Raw genomic sequence first — 16,866 nt, 5'->3', positions numbered from 1 at the left:
GCTGAGCTCTGCCGTCCGGGGGCTCGGCAGCTCTCCCTCCCTTTGTCCTCCAGCCTTCCCGCTTTCCGAGCAGAGCTGTTAACTTATGACCTCCCAGACGCTAAGTCGCGCTTGCTGTCGGAACACAGTCCGTCCGGCCCCTCCGCTTTTGCCAGCCAGACTCGGGGGCTCTGCTTGGCCGGCGAGCCGCCCCTCCACCCCGGCTCCCTCCCGCCAGTCCGTGGAGCGCGCACCGCCTCGCCGCCCTTCCTACCCTCTTCCGTGGGCCTCTCGTCTGCACTTGGCTCCGGAGACTCCGTTCTGCTAATCCTCTGGCGGTTTTCTGGGTTCTTTAGGCAGGTGCAGGTGGAATCTAAGTGATCAGCAGGACGCGCCATGAGCCCAGCGTCCTCCTACGCCGCCATCTTCCCTATTCTCCAAGAACAAGTGAATTTGAAGACATAGCAGTAGAAATGTTCCAAGCTAAAACAAAAGAACTTGTTCCTGAGAAGCTCATGTGAGAACTCCACTGAATCACGAAGGCTTTGGGTAGATGGTGCCACCAGTTCAGCTTGTATGACAGAGCAACTTATCTGCCAAAGTCCATTGCACTTTTCCTCACTGAAATAATTCGACACTCAGTTTTAAAGTGATCATCTGATGACTTAGAAAATGTCAGAGGCGGAGCGCCTGGGTGGTTCAGTCAGATAAGCAGCTGACTCTTGATTTTGGCTCGGGTGATGATCTCACAGTTCGCGAGTTTGAGTCCCACATCAGGCTCCATGCTGAAAGAAAGAAAGAGAGGAAGGGAGGAAGGGAGGAAGGGAGGAAAGATGGAAAGAAGGAAAGGAAGGAAGGAAGGAAGGAAGGAAAGAAGGAAAGATGGAAAGAAGGAAGGAGGAAAAAGAAAATGTATTGTTTTTCCAAACAAAAATAAAAAATTGTAAAATTCTCATGGAGCTTTTTCACACTCCCAAGAACATACCCATATTCCTGCAGGAGCTCAGCCTCAAAGCTCCAAGTATGATCCTTTGTAACTTGGAAGATTCTTGGAGGATCCTAGAATGTAAGCTCAGTGGGAATAAGGAACGATGTCCGTTTTATTCCTTCCTGTGTATTCACTGTGTTCCACTACCTTTCAAGCAAAGTCCAAGCTCCTCTAGTTTTCTCAAAGCCTCGTGTGATCTGACCGCCACTTACCCTTCTTGTTTCATTCCCCCCAAAGGCTGACTCTTTTCCTTCAAATATACCTCTTCCTCTACATGAACACTTCCCTGCCTCCACTCCCACCCTGGCCAACCCAGCTCTTCACACCAGGGACCCTCCTCACACTCTAGGTCTTGGCTTAAATGTCATCTCTTCATGAAGGCCTCCCCCAGCCACCCTTTCCAGGTGGTCCCCCGGTGTCTGTCTCTGTCACTGCTCCCTATTCGCTTCCTGGGTGCCCCGAGTACACGAGGTAGAGAATGAGAGAGATGATAGATGGCGCACAGGGCTAGGCATTGTGGGGGAAGAGGGTAGAGAACACACAACATTGAATAGGAGAATATATATAGTTTAAAACACACGGTACGTTTCACAGGTCAAAGAAAGGAGAAGGAGAAATCCTTGTGGTCTGAGTATTCGGGAAGATTTCAAGGGAAATTGGGACTGGAATCTGAACCACGGCCAGATTTGAATGGAAGGGAAAAGAGAGAGGGAGATGATGAAGGGGGCTGCTTAGGAGGATTTGTTGGGGAAAAGGGAGAGATACACGTCTGACCAGTAGGTGGTGGAAAGACTTGAGATTAACATGTCAGTGTTAATATATTAGATATCAATACATAGATGGGATGAATTAGGTGTCGATCATTCACAAGTTTCCTACTTCATAAGCAGCCATGCCCTTGGTAACGCAAGGATGAGTCCGAGGGGCAGACGCAGGCGCGGGCTCCTTCAGTCTCAGTACTATTTATTAAGCACCTATTGTGCGTTAGCCAGTCCCAGACTCTGCTGCCCAAGATGAACTTACATCCTCGTTGGGAGACACAGAGAATAATCTAACGAAGAAGTGAGACGATAACAGGGAGTGAGTGATAAGTGCCTGTCAGAGAAACCCAGCAGGGTAGAGGATAGAGTGACTGAGATGAGTGGTCACAGAGGACTTCATGGGGGACATGGCACGCATGCCTAATTCAGGGGGAGGCGCATTCCAGGCTGAGAGCACAGCGAAGACAAGGCTGCCTTTGCAGGGACCGGAGGTCCGTCTTGATGCCCTTCTTTTCCCGCATCCTGCCCCCCGAGCTTGCTTGTATCTCTGCGTTTCAACCTCACGGTCCAGTCGGGTCTTGTGGTTCCAGGCTGGTTCCTTCGGTTTTCTCTGCCACCTTAGCAGCTCCGCTCTCCTGCCGCCTTGAGCTCTGCCGGCCATCCACCTTCTTCCACACCTGCCTTCACGCTGGCCAGCCTTGTTCTTGTCTCGCGGTTCTGTTTGCTAATCACACACCCTAGCGCGGTGCCCGGCCATAGTGAGACAAATACCTGTGGGTTACACAGCACGTCGGTTTGGTCCGTTTTGAATGATGCGGTCAGGCTTTGCTTTATCTCTTACTGCCGTCCGCCAGTGATTACTTGATCCCCAGTTACCCATCTGCTTGCAAGACTGCCCTCCCTCCCTGCTACTTTGTAATCAGAGGAAGTCTCTTCTGCCCGCACACTACTCGAAGGACAGACCCCCTCTCGTACCAAAGATGAACTAGAAGCAGTTTCTTTGTTTTCTAAGTTGGCCTTTAAATGTGTATTTTATGGGTGGATAAGACACAGAAAGCAAGCCTGAACCAGGGCAATGTCAGAGGTGAGGTGTCCAAGGACACTGGAAGTAGAATCGTCAGGCTGGGTCGCTGGGGTGGAGGCTGGCGTCGTTGAGGAGTGAGGCCAGGTTTTTAGTCTGTGGGGCTGTGCGGATGATGATACCCACGGTGGAAACGGGGGAATAAGCAAGGGAAGCGAGACCGCACCAGATGGTTGGGGGAGCCATGGGGAAACCCAAACCCCAAGTCCCTTTCTGCTCATGTGACTCCAGACAAGAGAACCATTCACATCATCTGCCAAGAAGACTGTATACCCTATGGACTGGACTCTCCTCCTCTAGGCTATTCAGATAGTATTGTGACTTGAGATAGTCCTGAGACTTGAAAAAGATCAGGTCCATTTGAAGAATGCCATTCAATTACCACATTTGGGTTTAAAACAGCCTCCTTCTCTCTCTCTCTCTCTCTCTCTCTCTCAAATGTTAATGCCCCAGGGAGGAAAGAGGAGGATGCCTAGGCAAGGAGGAGAGTTCTGACTTACCGTTTCTCCCACTCTAGGGTGTGGAGCGCCAGAGAGGAGCCCAGCCTTTGTGTGGACCCTCCACACAAAGGACATCGGATAAAGGACATCGGATAGAGGACATCGGATAAAGGAAGACACGTCGCATTACAAGGTGCACTTTGCCTGGAGACCCTCAGTGCCATTGAAGGGGGCTGTCCGAGGGGCGACAGGGACGTTAACTTCCAGGTAGGTGTCTCAACCCCTTTAGAAATGTTGGCCGAGACAGAAACTAGACACACCCTCGAGGGATTTCATACTCGGGTACGAAACCCTCAAGGACACATTTAAGGAAAATGAAAAACTGATTCTACTTGTGATTCCCTCACCAGCACCTCTCTCCTTTACAAGGAAATTACTGTGTTCTGATGGGATTTTTGTTTTAATGGTGAGACGAAACCGTAACTCTCATTTTCCAGAGACCCCTGTGGACACTGACAACAAGGAATCACAGGGGATGGGGCAGTCCCAGTGGGTTCTTCATGTTGGAATTTTCTGCTTACTCCTGCCTTCCCATTTTTAATTAAAAATAGCTTTTATTTGCCTATTACTTCATTCTATGATTAGATTTTTATGTGTTCAACTTAGAAAGAAGTGTAAATACAATAGACACCATGAAGAGAATGAGAATTGCCATTACTTACGAGATAATCGTTATTTACAACGTGGGGTGTATTTTTACTCTCACTTCTTACCGCGTCTATAAACATTTGTTTGTAAAGGAGAAAAGGAGAATATAGTGGTTTATTATATTGAAACCTAGGGTTGTTTTGTTTTGTTTTTCACTCGCATTATCTATAGATTGCCACGTATTAAAAATCCTTCTGCACATTTTTCTATTGGTTGCTTGGTGTCCTGCCCCATTTAATCCATCTCCCAGGGTTGAAAATTAGTATTTTTGTCTAACTTTTCTACGTCACAGTGACTCCACCATAACCGCTTGGAATATCTTTGTCAGTAGACCTTTGTATACATTTTTTTTTAAGTTTATTTATTATTTTGAGAGAGAAAGAGAGAGAGAGAGAGAGAGAGAGAAAGTGCGGGAGGGGCAGAAAGAGCCCTAAGGAGGCTCCACACAGAACCCCACGCATTACCTGAGCCGAACCAAGAGTTGGCCGCATGACCAACTGAGCCACCCAGGCGCCCCTCTTTGTATACATTCCTATTTATTTCTCCAGGATAATTTCTTACAAACAGCCCTTTTGAATCAAAAGACATGCACATTGGGGGGCACCTGACACTCCCCTTTCTCTTCAGAAAGGCTGCAAAACACCAGCAGCACAAACACGCGCTTATTTCCCTGTGACTTCGCAAACACCAGCTGTTTTAGTTTGAAGGTTCTGGAGACATAGCAGCTCAGTGCCTCGCTCTGCATTCCCCTCGCTGCTGGTTTCTGTCTGTTTCTCTTCTTTTGCGACATCACTGCTCACAAGGGGCGGCACCACGGAGCGGTCAGGGACCGCCACTCCACTTCTGTCTCACTCGGCAGCTGTCCGATCTCGAACGAGGAAACTGCACCTCAGTTTCTGTGTCGGCAAAATGGGACAGCATGGAGCTCAGAGAGTCACTGTAAGAATTCAGTGAGCTTAATGCAAATCCCCCCAGCTCATGATAAGCACTTCCCTTAGCTCTTGTGTGCCCATGAAATAAACAGATGTAGAAGAGTGATATACGAGGGGCACCCGGGTGGCTCAGTGGGTTAAGCGTCAGACTCTTGATTTCGGCTCACGTCACGATCTTGCGGTTTGTGAGTTCAAGCTCCGCACTGAGCCCGGCATCGGGTTCCTGGCTGACAGTGCAGAGCCTGCTTGGGACATTCTCTCTCTCCATCTCTCTGCCCCTCCCCCGCTCTCTCTTCTCTCTGTTTCTCTCTCATAATAAATAAATACACTTTAAAACAAAAAATAAAAAAGAATATACCTTTGGGGTGCCTGGCTGGCTAGATCGGTAGGGCACGAGGCTCTTGATCTCAGGATCATGAGTTCAAGCCCCACATGGGGCGTGGGGCCTACTTAAAATAAAAATTAAAAAATAATACTACAGGGGCGCCTGGGTGGCTCAGTCGGTTGAGTGTCCAACTTCGGCTCAGGTCATGATCTCGCAGTCCGTGAGTTCGAGCCCCGCGTCGGGCTCTGTGCTGACAGCTCAGAGCCCGGAGCCTGTTTCAGATTCTGTGTCTCCCTCTCTCTCTGACCCTCCCCCATTCATGCTCTGTCTCTCTCTGTCTCAAAAATAAATGTTAAAAAAAATAAAAAAAAAATAATACTACACCTTTATCACCTTTATCATATACTTTCCAAATATTTTTCCTTCATTTTTTTTTACAATTTTTCATAATAAAGTCTTTTTTTGAGAGGTTTGACGGGAATAGGGAAGAAGGTCTTTAAAATGACACCTTTTTTTTTTTTTTTCAAATGTTATCACTGTTAGTTTAATATTTGTGTCTCCTAAAGGATTTGGGCAGGAGAATTCAAGATTTACATCTGGAATTTTTTTCCTAGTTGGGGGTGGGAGCGATGCTCCTGACCCTAAGCAGACTCAGTACAGCACTTACTCATTTCCTATGACGTTCCTTCATCAGAGCAGAGAACACTTACAGGGACTGGTATCTATCTTCAACAACGGTGTGGAAGGAAAAAGGAAGTTGACTCTGAACGCAGGGGTTTGGGTCCACCCCCCGACCCCGCACAGTTGAAAATCCATGTGGAGCTTATGAGGCCACCAGAGTGGAACTACTAATAGCCTACTGTTGACCGAAAGCCTTACTGATAACATAATGCATAAATATTTTATATATTATTTTGTATTATATACTGTCTTCTTACTAGAAAGTAAGCTAGAGGAAAAAATGTTTGTAAGAAAATCATGAGGAAGAGAAAGTACAGTTATAGTACTGGATTTTATAGTATTTATAAAGAAAAAAAACTGCATACAAGTGGACCCATGCAGTTCAAAATCATGTTGTTCATGGTCAACTGTAGTTGCTTTTACCATTCCAAAGGGTAAAAGTTACCAGGATGTAAGTTTAGGCTTAATCTAAGAAGGAACTTTTTAACCACCAACGCGGGCTGCCTGGGAGGCAGTGATCCACCTGAATAGACGAATTCAAGCACAGATTGAACACAGAGCAGAGGCAAAGGCCTGGATGAGATGAACGAGAGGTCTTCTCGTAATTTAAGACTTATTCCCCCCACAATTCAATCTGTTTACCAATATTCCTGGCTGTTAAATGCCTGATCAGAAGCTGTATTAGCCCTCTCTGGTCTCCCCTTTCCACCAGACCGCCAGACTCCCCACCAACTTCCCAGGGAGTGGGGGTGTCCAAGAGAAGTGGGGAGCACTGATTTTCCTTTACCCCTTTGTACCTGTCCACATTGATCCAAGTCTGGTCTCCCTAAATCAAAGTCTTCCCCATTATCCCAAAGAGCTCCTTTCCTATCACTGTTGAAACTCGGTGATTTCAGTATCTGCCTGGAAAAAAAAAAAAAATGCCCAGAAATGACAAGCCAAGTAATTTATTTGCAGGAATGTTTGGAAAGATTCAATGGAGTAGTTCCATCCCATGTAGGTCACATGTCACATTCCATGTAGATGTTGATAGAAATCCCAGACCCTAGATAGTGTTCTCTACGTATGTGGAATTAGGATAACCTGAGAGTAAATATGGAATCACTCCTAAAACCTCACTATTGTGAGTTCCAGGTGGGGTTATGTTCTACTGTAACCCACCCTGACTTTCAGAGCCTGCACCATGATAACTGTAGCTTGCTATTTCTTCAATTATCTGTAACCCCGAAAAATGGGGTAGCTTGGCTGGCTCAGTTGGTGGAGTGTGCAACTCTTTTTTTTTTTTAATTGTTTGTTTGTTTGTTTGTTTATTTACTTATTTATTGAGAGAGAGACAGGGAGCAAGCAGGGAAGGGGCAGAGAGAGAGGGAGACACAGAATCCGAAGCAGCTCCAGGCTCTGAGCAGTGAGCACAGAGCCCAACTCGGGGCTCGAACTCACGAGCTGTGAGATCATGACCTGAGCCCAAAGTCGGATGCTTAACCGACTGAGCCACCCAGGCACCCCATCGACTCTTGCTTGATCTCAGTGTTGTGAGTTCGAGTTCCACGTTGGATGTAGAGATTACTTTAAAACAAAATAAATAAATCTTTAAAAATAAAGTGAAAAAAAAAAATCCCTAAGAACGGATACCAACTCAAGGAATGGATTGCCTTAAAATCAAGTCCTGGGAAGACCTTTTATCCCAACTGCTTAAGAAATGGGGTGGTTCGATTGGAAGCCACAGTGAGGCAGATGATGAGGCGGCTGGATGCAGAATTGGAAAGGAGCCCGTGGGGGAGGCAATGGTGGAAAATCGTTGGCCCTCATGACCTTCCCACACACAGCCACCACGAGGTCCTGGCCAGGCAGCCCCTCCTCCGCTTCACATCCATATTGTCAAGTCCCTTCTGTAAGTTTCTTTTTCCTTCATTTTAATCTGATCATCTAACAGTAAAATGTAGTTAGGAAGGGACGAAGCAAACAACACTCCTCCCAGAGCTCGGGGTCCTCTGGGAGCACCGTACAAATGTAAATTGTCATCCTCTTAACCACAATCAGCACTACAGCCCAGAGCCCCCAGCCCCCCAGGGTGGCCCTTCCTCCATAAACAAGAGGATACAAACCCAGAAATGTTTCTTGACTAATCAGAAAAAATCTCTTGGAAAAGTTCACCCTCAGCCAGTGGCCTCCAGGCCGGGCCTGGGTTCCTCCTCTTCTGGCCTGTGTCACTCACACCCCCAGGCGGCCATCTTGCCAGTTGAGAATAATTAGCCTTTGATTAGTGCTGGTTGTGTTTTCATCCGCTCCATCTCCAAATTCCTGTAATTTCCATTTCATCCAATTAGTATATTTTGGCCCATTCTTTTCCAGCAGGCTGAGAACAGAGACATCACCCACAGAAATAACAGCCTGATTTCTAATAAATCAGGTGACACAGCTATTTAGGGTGAGCCCCAGCTGCATTTTCCCAAGACCTTCGAACTTTGGTTCATCTAAGATTCTGGTTCTATCCTGAAAGGAATGCCATCTCAAGAAAGAGATTACCTTAAATCGAGTTTCTGGGAAGAATATTTTGATAGAGCTATCACATTCTAATTCTAGTTAAGGTGTTGAATGATATATGCATGGATAGCCTTCCATTTTACGAGCACCCCCTCCCTCCAATGCTTACACCATTGCTGGGGAGACAGAGGGACCTTCAGTGCTTTATCAAAGTGTGAACTGCACAACACGGGTCCTGTGAGCTCTTCCCCCAAAATAAGTTCCCCATGGCAAGAAGTTTTACACGTGAAGGAGCCTCAGCTTCGTTTAATCCAGTATTTCCCAAACTTACTCAATGGGGAAACCTTTGGTGAAGGCAGCACTTAGCCAGGTACAGAGTAGACACTCAGTAAACATCTGTCAAATGAATAACAGAATTTTCCAAAGAATAACACACTGAGAGATGCTGCTTTAAACCAAAGGATATGTAGTACGGGAATATTAAATTTAGAATTGAGGAGATATATTTTTGGATAGGTGACCCTTACTATGTGTACCCGTAGCCAACCCTGCTTTGAGGCGGCTTCGGTTCCATAAGTGTCAACTCCTTGAGGGACGAGATTGTGTCTTTTCATCCTTTTATCTATTCCTAGCATGGAGCAGAGTGCCCGGTGCCTAGTAGGCACGCTTAATAAATGCTGGAGGGAATTAATAAGTAATTAATGCTTCGAGGATGAATACATTAACAAATAAGTATCACCATTAGTGTGAGACTCTCCCACCTGAGAAAGGAGTTCTTCTGAGGAATTCTTAGAAGTCATCTCGTCCAGCCCTTAATCTATAGTTGAAGGAGCTGAGGCCAAGAGAGAATTCAGTGGTTTGTCCGAGATCACACACTGAAATAGTCATAAGCGTACATTATGATTACTCTTTTGAAAATAATACCTAATGCTGCACCAGTAATCCAACCAGCTTGGGTTGTTTTAGACTATATGCTGATACTATCCTCCTTATAGTTAGCCAACTTCTTCAATTAAACAAATACTACATGCAGGCACCATTGTTAACTTACGCGAAAATACCAACAACTCTATTACAAATACGTTTAATATTATTAGCTCCAAGGGGCACCTGGGTGGTTCAGTCAGTTAAGCGTCTGACTTCCGCCCAGGTCATGATCTTGTGGATTATGAGTTCAGGACCCTCATCAGGCTCTCTGCTGATGGCTCAGAGCCTGGAGCCTGCTTCGGATTCTGTGTCTCCCTCTCTCTCTCTCTGCCCCTCCCCCTCATGCTCTGTCTTTGTCTTTCTTTCTCTCTCTCTCCAAAATAAATAAACATAAAAAAATTTTTTTTAATACTGTTAGCTCCAAGAACAGAAATGTTCAAATATCTGAGAGATGTTTAACTTTGGTACAATCACTGTAATAATCAGATTATCCGGGGAATTTTTCCCTTCAATATTTCTTACATTTTATAGAAGCTTTTTTTTTTTTTTTTAACTCCCCTTTAAATCCTTTGAAAGCTCAGAAGAACTCACATCTATTCCCTTCTGAAATGTACTTATTCTTCAGGGAATGGTGGGAGGTTTGTTTTGCTACCAGAAGGATGAATGATTCTTGACAAACTTCTGGCCTTTTCCTGGTAAAAGCTGAAGAGGGATAATTGGTTTGGCCAGTGGAGTATTGAGCTGGTCTACAGAAGGCCTAAGGGACTCTCTCTAACCTGTCCTTTCCAGTTTTCTTACCTTCACACTTGCCAAATCCAAATAAATAAGAGATCAGGTGATGTAATTTTAGGAGCAACAAATTGGCCGTTATGTCCAAAAATATTTCCTCACTATTTCCCTCAGCTACTAAATTGTCCAATAGGATTTTAATAATTTGGATGAAAGTTTTGGCCACACCTCCAGTTCACAAAATATCATGGTGTGTGAACGTTTATAATAGCGATTAACAGAGCAAGGTTTGAGCTAGACACTTAAGGGTTGGGGGGCGCCCAGGTGGCTCAGTTGGTTAAGCATCCAACTTCAGCTCAGGTCACAATTTCATGTCCATGGGTTCGAGCCCCACGTCGGGCTCTGTGCCGACAGCTTGGGGCCTGGAGCGGCTTCGGATTCTGGGTCTCCCTCTCTCTCTGCCCCTCCCCCACTCGCACTCTGTCTCTCGAAAATAAATAAAACGTGAAAACATTTTTTTTAAAGAGTTGGTATTCCAGCTTTGCCATTTGTTAGATGCAGAGCTCTAAACACATGATGTGAGCCTTTATTTCCTAGCTTGTAAGAAACGGGAATGAGACCGTATCCATCTCAAATGAATATTGTGAAGACCTACAAATACAGAAATGCGTGTAAAATGATTAACGTGTGCCTGGCTCTGTAAGTAGTAGTGACTGTAATATGAATCATTGTCTCTTTCTGTCACCTTATTTTTCCAAATGGAGAAAGAGAAACAGCGTTCAAAACTCCCAACTCCACCCATTTTCATGTTTGCCAACCTTGAGGACAAGCAGAGAACCAAGATCTTTTGATCTTGGTCAAAATGTGAGACTCAACTGTAAAAGGATGTGCGGGGTGCCAGGATTAGCGAGAGGGCCGCAGAGAGCAGGGGTAGCAAGTTCTCAAGACACATTTCAAGAACGAAAGACAGACGTCACCAACCCTCCAATTTTGCTGAGGGTCTGCTCGGGCTACCTTGATATATGACTATTTTCCAATCGTTTGAGCCCATCAAGGGTCAATGAAGACAATCCATTACCCATTATTAACGTCAAAAATCAATAGATCTATGGCACCGAGTTTATGCCTGTAGAGACTGCTTATCTTTCAGATTCCTTCAATTACTATTGATTAAATGGGACTAGAGCACATTTACTATGTCGACTGCATACCAGGCACTGTGCTGCTTTCCGGGAACACCAAACGAACAAGCCGTGACGGTGCCCTCACAGGGTCACACCAAGGATGAGAACGATCCAGGAACAAGTCACCGCAATGTGACAGGGTGCGTGCGCACCGTAAGGGGGACAGGAGCAAAGAAGTGTAGCGAAAGGGAAGAAGAGAGGTCCCGTCTTTTCCTGAGCGCTTGGCGGAGACAGATGACTCCTGGGAGCATCTAGGTGAATCAGAAGCTGGTCCCAGTGAAGACAGAGGAGAGTCATTATAGGAAGAGAGGGAAGAAGGGCCCTCGGAATAGGCTGGGTAGCCATGCTGAAGACCCATGCCCTGGCACCGGCTTGCTCAGCTGTGACACTAAGTCGCGGTGTGTGACCTTAGACAAATTACTGTGTGTCATCATGCCTCGGCTTCTTCATCTGCAAAACAGGAACAATAAAGGGTCTACTTCGTGGGGTATTTTATGAGATATAAAGTGCTCAGAGTAGCGCCTCTACGGAAGATCCTTACAAATGGAAACCATTGTCATCCACAAGTAAGCATACGACGCAGTCTGAATCCAGCCCAGCAGTAGTTGGAACAAATAAAAGGAACAGTTAAATAAGTAAACAAAACAAAATTACAACAAACAGCAACAACGAAAACAACTTTGTTTACTAGTCTAAGTAGTTCGCAAGTCCTGCTTCACCAGGCAGCACCCAGTGACATTTATTTTGTTTTTGTTTTAAGTTCCTATTTTAATTCTAGTTAGTTAAAATGCAGCATTATGTTACTTTCACATGTGTACAATATAGTAACTCAACACTTCCATATATCACCCTGTGCTCATCACAAGTGCACTCCTTAATCCCAGCCACCTATTTAACCCATCCCCCCACCCACCTCCCTCTGGTAACCATCAGTTTGTTCTCTGTAGTTAAGAGTCTCTTTCTTGATTTGTCTCGCTCTCTCTTTTTTCCTTTTTGCTTGTTTGTTTTGTTACTTAAATTCCACAGATGAGTGAATTCATATGGTGTTTGTCTTTCTCTGACTGACTTATTTCACTTAGCATTATACTCTCTAGATCCATCCGTGTCGTTGCAAATGGCAAGATGCCATTCTTTTTTATGGCTGAGTAGTATTCCATTATGTAGATATTCTTTATTCATGCATCAGTTGAAAGACACTTGGGCTGCTTCCATATCTTGGCTGTTGTAAATAATGCTGCAGTAAACGTTGAGATGCATGTATACCTTTGAATTAGTGTTCTTGTATTCCTTTTTTTTTTTTTAATGTTCATTTTTGAGAGAGAGAGTGAGAGAGACAGTGCAAACACAGAAGGGGCAGAGAGAGAGGAAGACACAGAATCTGAGGCAGGCTCCAGGCTCCGAGCTGTCAGCACAGAGCCCAACACGGGGCTCGAACCCACGAAATGTGAGATCATGACCCGAGCCGAAGTCAGACGCTTACCAGACTGAGCCACCCCGGCACCCCAGTGTTCTTGTATTCTTTGGGTATATACCCAGTAGTGCAATTGCTGGGTCATAAGGTAGTTCTGTTTTTAATTTTTTTTGATGAACCTCCGTACTGTTTTCCACAGTGGCTGCACCAGTTTGCATTCCCACCAACAGTGCAAGAGGGTTCCATGGTCTCTACATCCTCGCCAATGCTCGTTGTTTATGTTCTTTTTATTTTAGCCATTCTGACAGGTGCGAGGTGATATCTCATTCCAGTTTTTATTTGCATTTTCCTGATGATGAGTGATGTTGAGCATCTTTTTATGTGTCTGTCAGCCATCTGGATGTCTTCTTTGGAGAAATGTCTGTTCATTTCTTCCTCTCATGTTGTAATTGGATTATTTGGGGTTTTTTGGGTGTTGAGTTGTATAAGTTCTTTATATGTTTTAGCTACTGACCCTTTATCATTTGCAAATATCTTATCCTGTTCAACAGGTTACCTTTCAGTTTTGTTGATTGTTTCCTTCACTAGCACTGGTAACACTTATATAATAGGTACTTATACTCAAAAACAACCTAGCATTTTGTATTGTAATGTTGCCCATAAACCCATTCTTCTACAAGAAAAGAAGTAAACGGCCTCAGGCAAATCTTATTTGACCTCTCTAAGTCTCAGTTTCTTCATCTATAAAATGAGAAAGTTGTACTATCTTGTCACGAATGCTTTGTCAAGCTTTTTATGCTTCTATTATTACTGACTATATCTGTGACTATAGAGGTAAGGTAAACCCAAAATTTATGGATTAGAGAAGTTTAATATAAATGCTAAGAGAAGGGGGCACCTGGGTAGCCCAGTCGGTTAAGCGTCCGACTTCAGCTCAGGTCATGATCTCACCGCTGGTGAGTTCGCACCCCGTGTCGGCCTCTGTGCTGACAGCTTGGAGCCTGGAGCCTGCCTCAGATTCTGTGTCCCCCTCTCTCTGCCCCTCCCCCGCTCACGCTCTGTCTCTCTCTGTCCCCAAAATAAATAAACACTAAAAAAAAATTTTTTTTAATTCTAAGAGAAAAACCAGAAGGGAAAAAAAGAAAAGAAAAAACCAAAATCTGGAATGGTAAATTACTACTTGATTTCTAGGGCTTTACACAGATTACTCGTAACTAACTTTTCAGTACGTGAACTTATTACGTTGACTTTTTTTTAAGTTTATTTATTTTTTTAAGTAATCTGTATACCCAATGTAGGGCTCAAACCCACAACCCCAAGATTAAGAGTCACATGTTCTGGGACACCTGGGTGGCTCAGTCGGTTGAGAATCCAACTCTTGATTTTAGCTTGGGTCATGATCTCACAGTTCATGGGTTCAAGCCATACGTTGGGGCTCTGTGCTGACAGTGCAGAACCTGTTTGGGATTCTCTCTCCCTCTTTCTGCCCTTCCCCTGATAGTTCTCTCTCTCTCTCTCTCTCTCTCTCTCTCTCTCTCCTTCAAAATAAATAAATAAACTTAAAAAAAAAAGTTATAAGTTCTTCTGACTGAGCCAGCCAGGTGCTCCTTATCACCTTGGCTTTTGACAAGTTGTAAGTGGTGCTGGTGAATGGATTTGTTGGGGTCTTCAGTCATCAAGTGCTTCTCTGGATCACAGACTTGGCAAGGGACCAAGGTGAGCAGTAGGAAGGCGAGGTGCACCTCTAGGAAGGAGATTATGGGAGCGAGTCAAACCCAGGTAGCACCCTGGAGGCTGTGGCCAAAAGAGAGCCAGGACTGAAGTTATGGTTGCCTGGGTGATGGCTCAAAATCCATGAAGTCATAGGAACATTGTAGCAGATACAGAAGGGTGAATTGCCATGCATGAGCAAAACCGATAAACAAGAAAACAGGCATTGTCAGCCATCAACAAAGCAGGCTAAAGTGGGAACAAAGGAGAAACAATAACTCCAAAGAAATTTTGATTCCAAAGGACATTGCAGGCCCATCTAGATGATTCTTATAGTCTTCCTGCCATGTCAGGGTCAATCTAAAGTCTCAGCCAGCCTCAGGACTATGATTAAAGGCAGTAACACAATGGCATCTAGGTGTAGAAAGTATGTGGACTGCAAAATTGGGGCAGACCTTCAACATTCCATAGATCAAGGGTGAGACATCTGGTGAGATCACTTGGAATGAGCAGCCCTACAGCAAAAAGAACCTAGAGGCTGAACAGCCTGTTGGAAAACAACAGGCCCAGAGGAATGCCAGCTGAAAACAGAGTCAAGAGCCAGAAATGGGTTAGAAGCTATAGAGATAAAAGTTGAAATTGAGGGGTGCCTGCTGGCTCAGTTGGAGGAGCGTGTGACTCTTGACCTTGGAGTCGTGAGTTTGAGCCCCACGTGAGGTATAGAGATTACTTAAATAAATAAAACTTAAAAGAAGAAAGTTTGAACACCTAAGCTTAGGAGCATTAATTTATTTATTCATACTATAAATATTTACTGAGCCTCTTCTATATACAAGGCATAATTAATCCAATGACAAAAGAGACCTAGATATGCCTGACAGGCACGCACATACATACATACATACATACATACATACATACATACGTAGATTTTATTTTTATTTATTTATTTTAAGAGAAGGAGACCTATATTTCTTTGGTTTTTTTAAATTTTTTTTTAACATTTATTCACTTTTGAGAGACAGAGAGAGAGAGTGCAAGTGTGGGTGGTGCAGAGAGAGAGAGGGAAATACAGAATCCGAAGCAGGCTCCAGGCTCTGAGCTGTCAGCACAGAGCCCGACGCGGGGCTCAAACTCACAAGCCATGAGATCATGACCTGAGCCAAAGTTGAGCGCTTAACCAACGGAGCTACCCAGGTGCCCCTCGAGATCTATATTTTTCCTGTCATCACAGGACTTGGATGATTGGAGGATTCTCTTTAACACTGGAGGATTCAGACTAAAAAATTAGGAAGTTATAATGCAATATGGTAAGTGTTTTGATTCAAGATCACACACAACACTCTGGTAACGCAGAGGAGGATCGCCTAACCCAAACCTGGAGAATGAGGCAGGTTAAACTGAGTTCTAAAGGATGAACAGCAGTTGATCAGACAAAAAGCCCGGTGGGAGCAGTTAGAGAAGATGGACAGAGGTTTGGAAGAGTGTCCTTATGTTCCAGATATCTGCAAATTTCAAAGGTGAGAGGCACACATGCTAAGAATCCTAAACATGAAACTAATAAAATAGACCCATGTCCTATAATTAAGTAAATAATGCGACAGAATTATCCTAGGACATTCTAACATATCCCTCTTCAGTAATTATTAGAATAAAAAAAATCAGCAAGAATGTATGTAATTTGAATAGCAAAATTAAGAAACTGACCTAGGTTATATAAATAGAACACTTCACCCCAAAGTTGCAGCATACATACTTTTTTCAAGTGCATAGGAGACATTTACATACAGTTAATCACATCCTACGTCATGAAGGAGGTCCTAACAATTGTCTGATGATTGAAATAAACAATGCTTTCCCTGGTCAAAATGTAATTAATTATGTTAGAAATCATTAACAGAAGTTTAAAATCTCTATATTGGTGGAAAGTAAGAATCATAATTCTAAATAACTCATGGGTTAGGGGCACCCGGGTGGCTCAGTCGGTTAAGCATCAGACTCTTGATTTCGGCTCAGGTCATGATCTCACAGTTTGTGAGTTTGAGCCCAACATCGGGCTCTGCGCTGACAGCATGGAGCCTGCTTGGGATTCTCCCTTTCCCTCTCTCTCTCATGGATTAACAAATAGAAAATACCTCATGGATTAGCAAAAAGAAAAAAGCAGAAATTATAAAATATTTCAAATTGAATGATAATAAAAATATTTTGTACAAACCTAGTGAGATGCAGCTAAAGCATTATTTGGGGGAAAATCTGTAGCCTTAAATGCTGTTTTAACAAAGAAGGCTGAGGGGCACCTGGCTGGCTCAGTCAGTAAAGCACACAACTCTTGATCTTGGGAATGTGAGTTCGAGGCCTTCGTTGGGTGCAGAGATTACTTAGAAATTGGAATCCTAAAATAACAACAACACAGAGGAGGCTGAAAGTTAATGAGTTAACCATCTATTTCAAAAGTTAGAACTGGAATAGCAGAAAACACCAAATTAAAAGTAGAAGGAAGAAAATAAAAGAGATAAGAATGTACAT

The 16,866-nt window shown here is 44.2% G+C and overlaps 1 protein-coding gene across 1 annotated transcript in view; it reads left to right on the top strand.

Moving 5' to 3' along the window:
* The window catches only part of XRCC2 (X-ray repair cross complementing 2), a 180,693-nt gene that overhangs the window by 94,889 nt on the left and 68,938 nt on the right, over positions 1-16,866 (top strand). The window contains exon 3 of the transcript XR_008420822.1: positions 3,327-3,516. The gene's annotated coding sequence lies outside the window, so the exon portion shown is untranslated. The remainder of the gene's footprint in view (positions 1-3,326; positions 3,517-16,866) is intronic.

Source organism: Panthera pardus, unplaced genomic scaffold, assembly GCF_024362965.1.
Source record: "Panthera pardus isolate Hobbes unplaced genomic scaffold, ASM2436296v1 HiC_scaffold_9, whole genome shotgun sequence".
In the NCBI taxonomy this organism is placed as follows: domain Eukaryota; kingdom Metazoa; phylum Chordata; class Mammalia; order Carnivora; family Felidae; genus Panthera; species Panthera pardus.
This window is presented reverse-complemented; position numbering and strand designations above follow the sequence as displayed.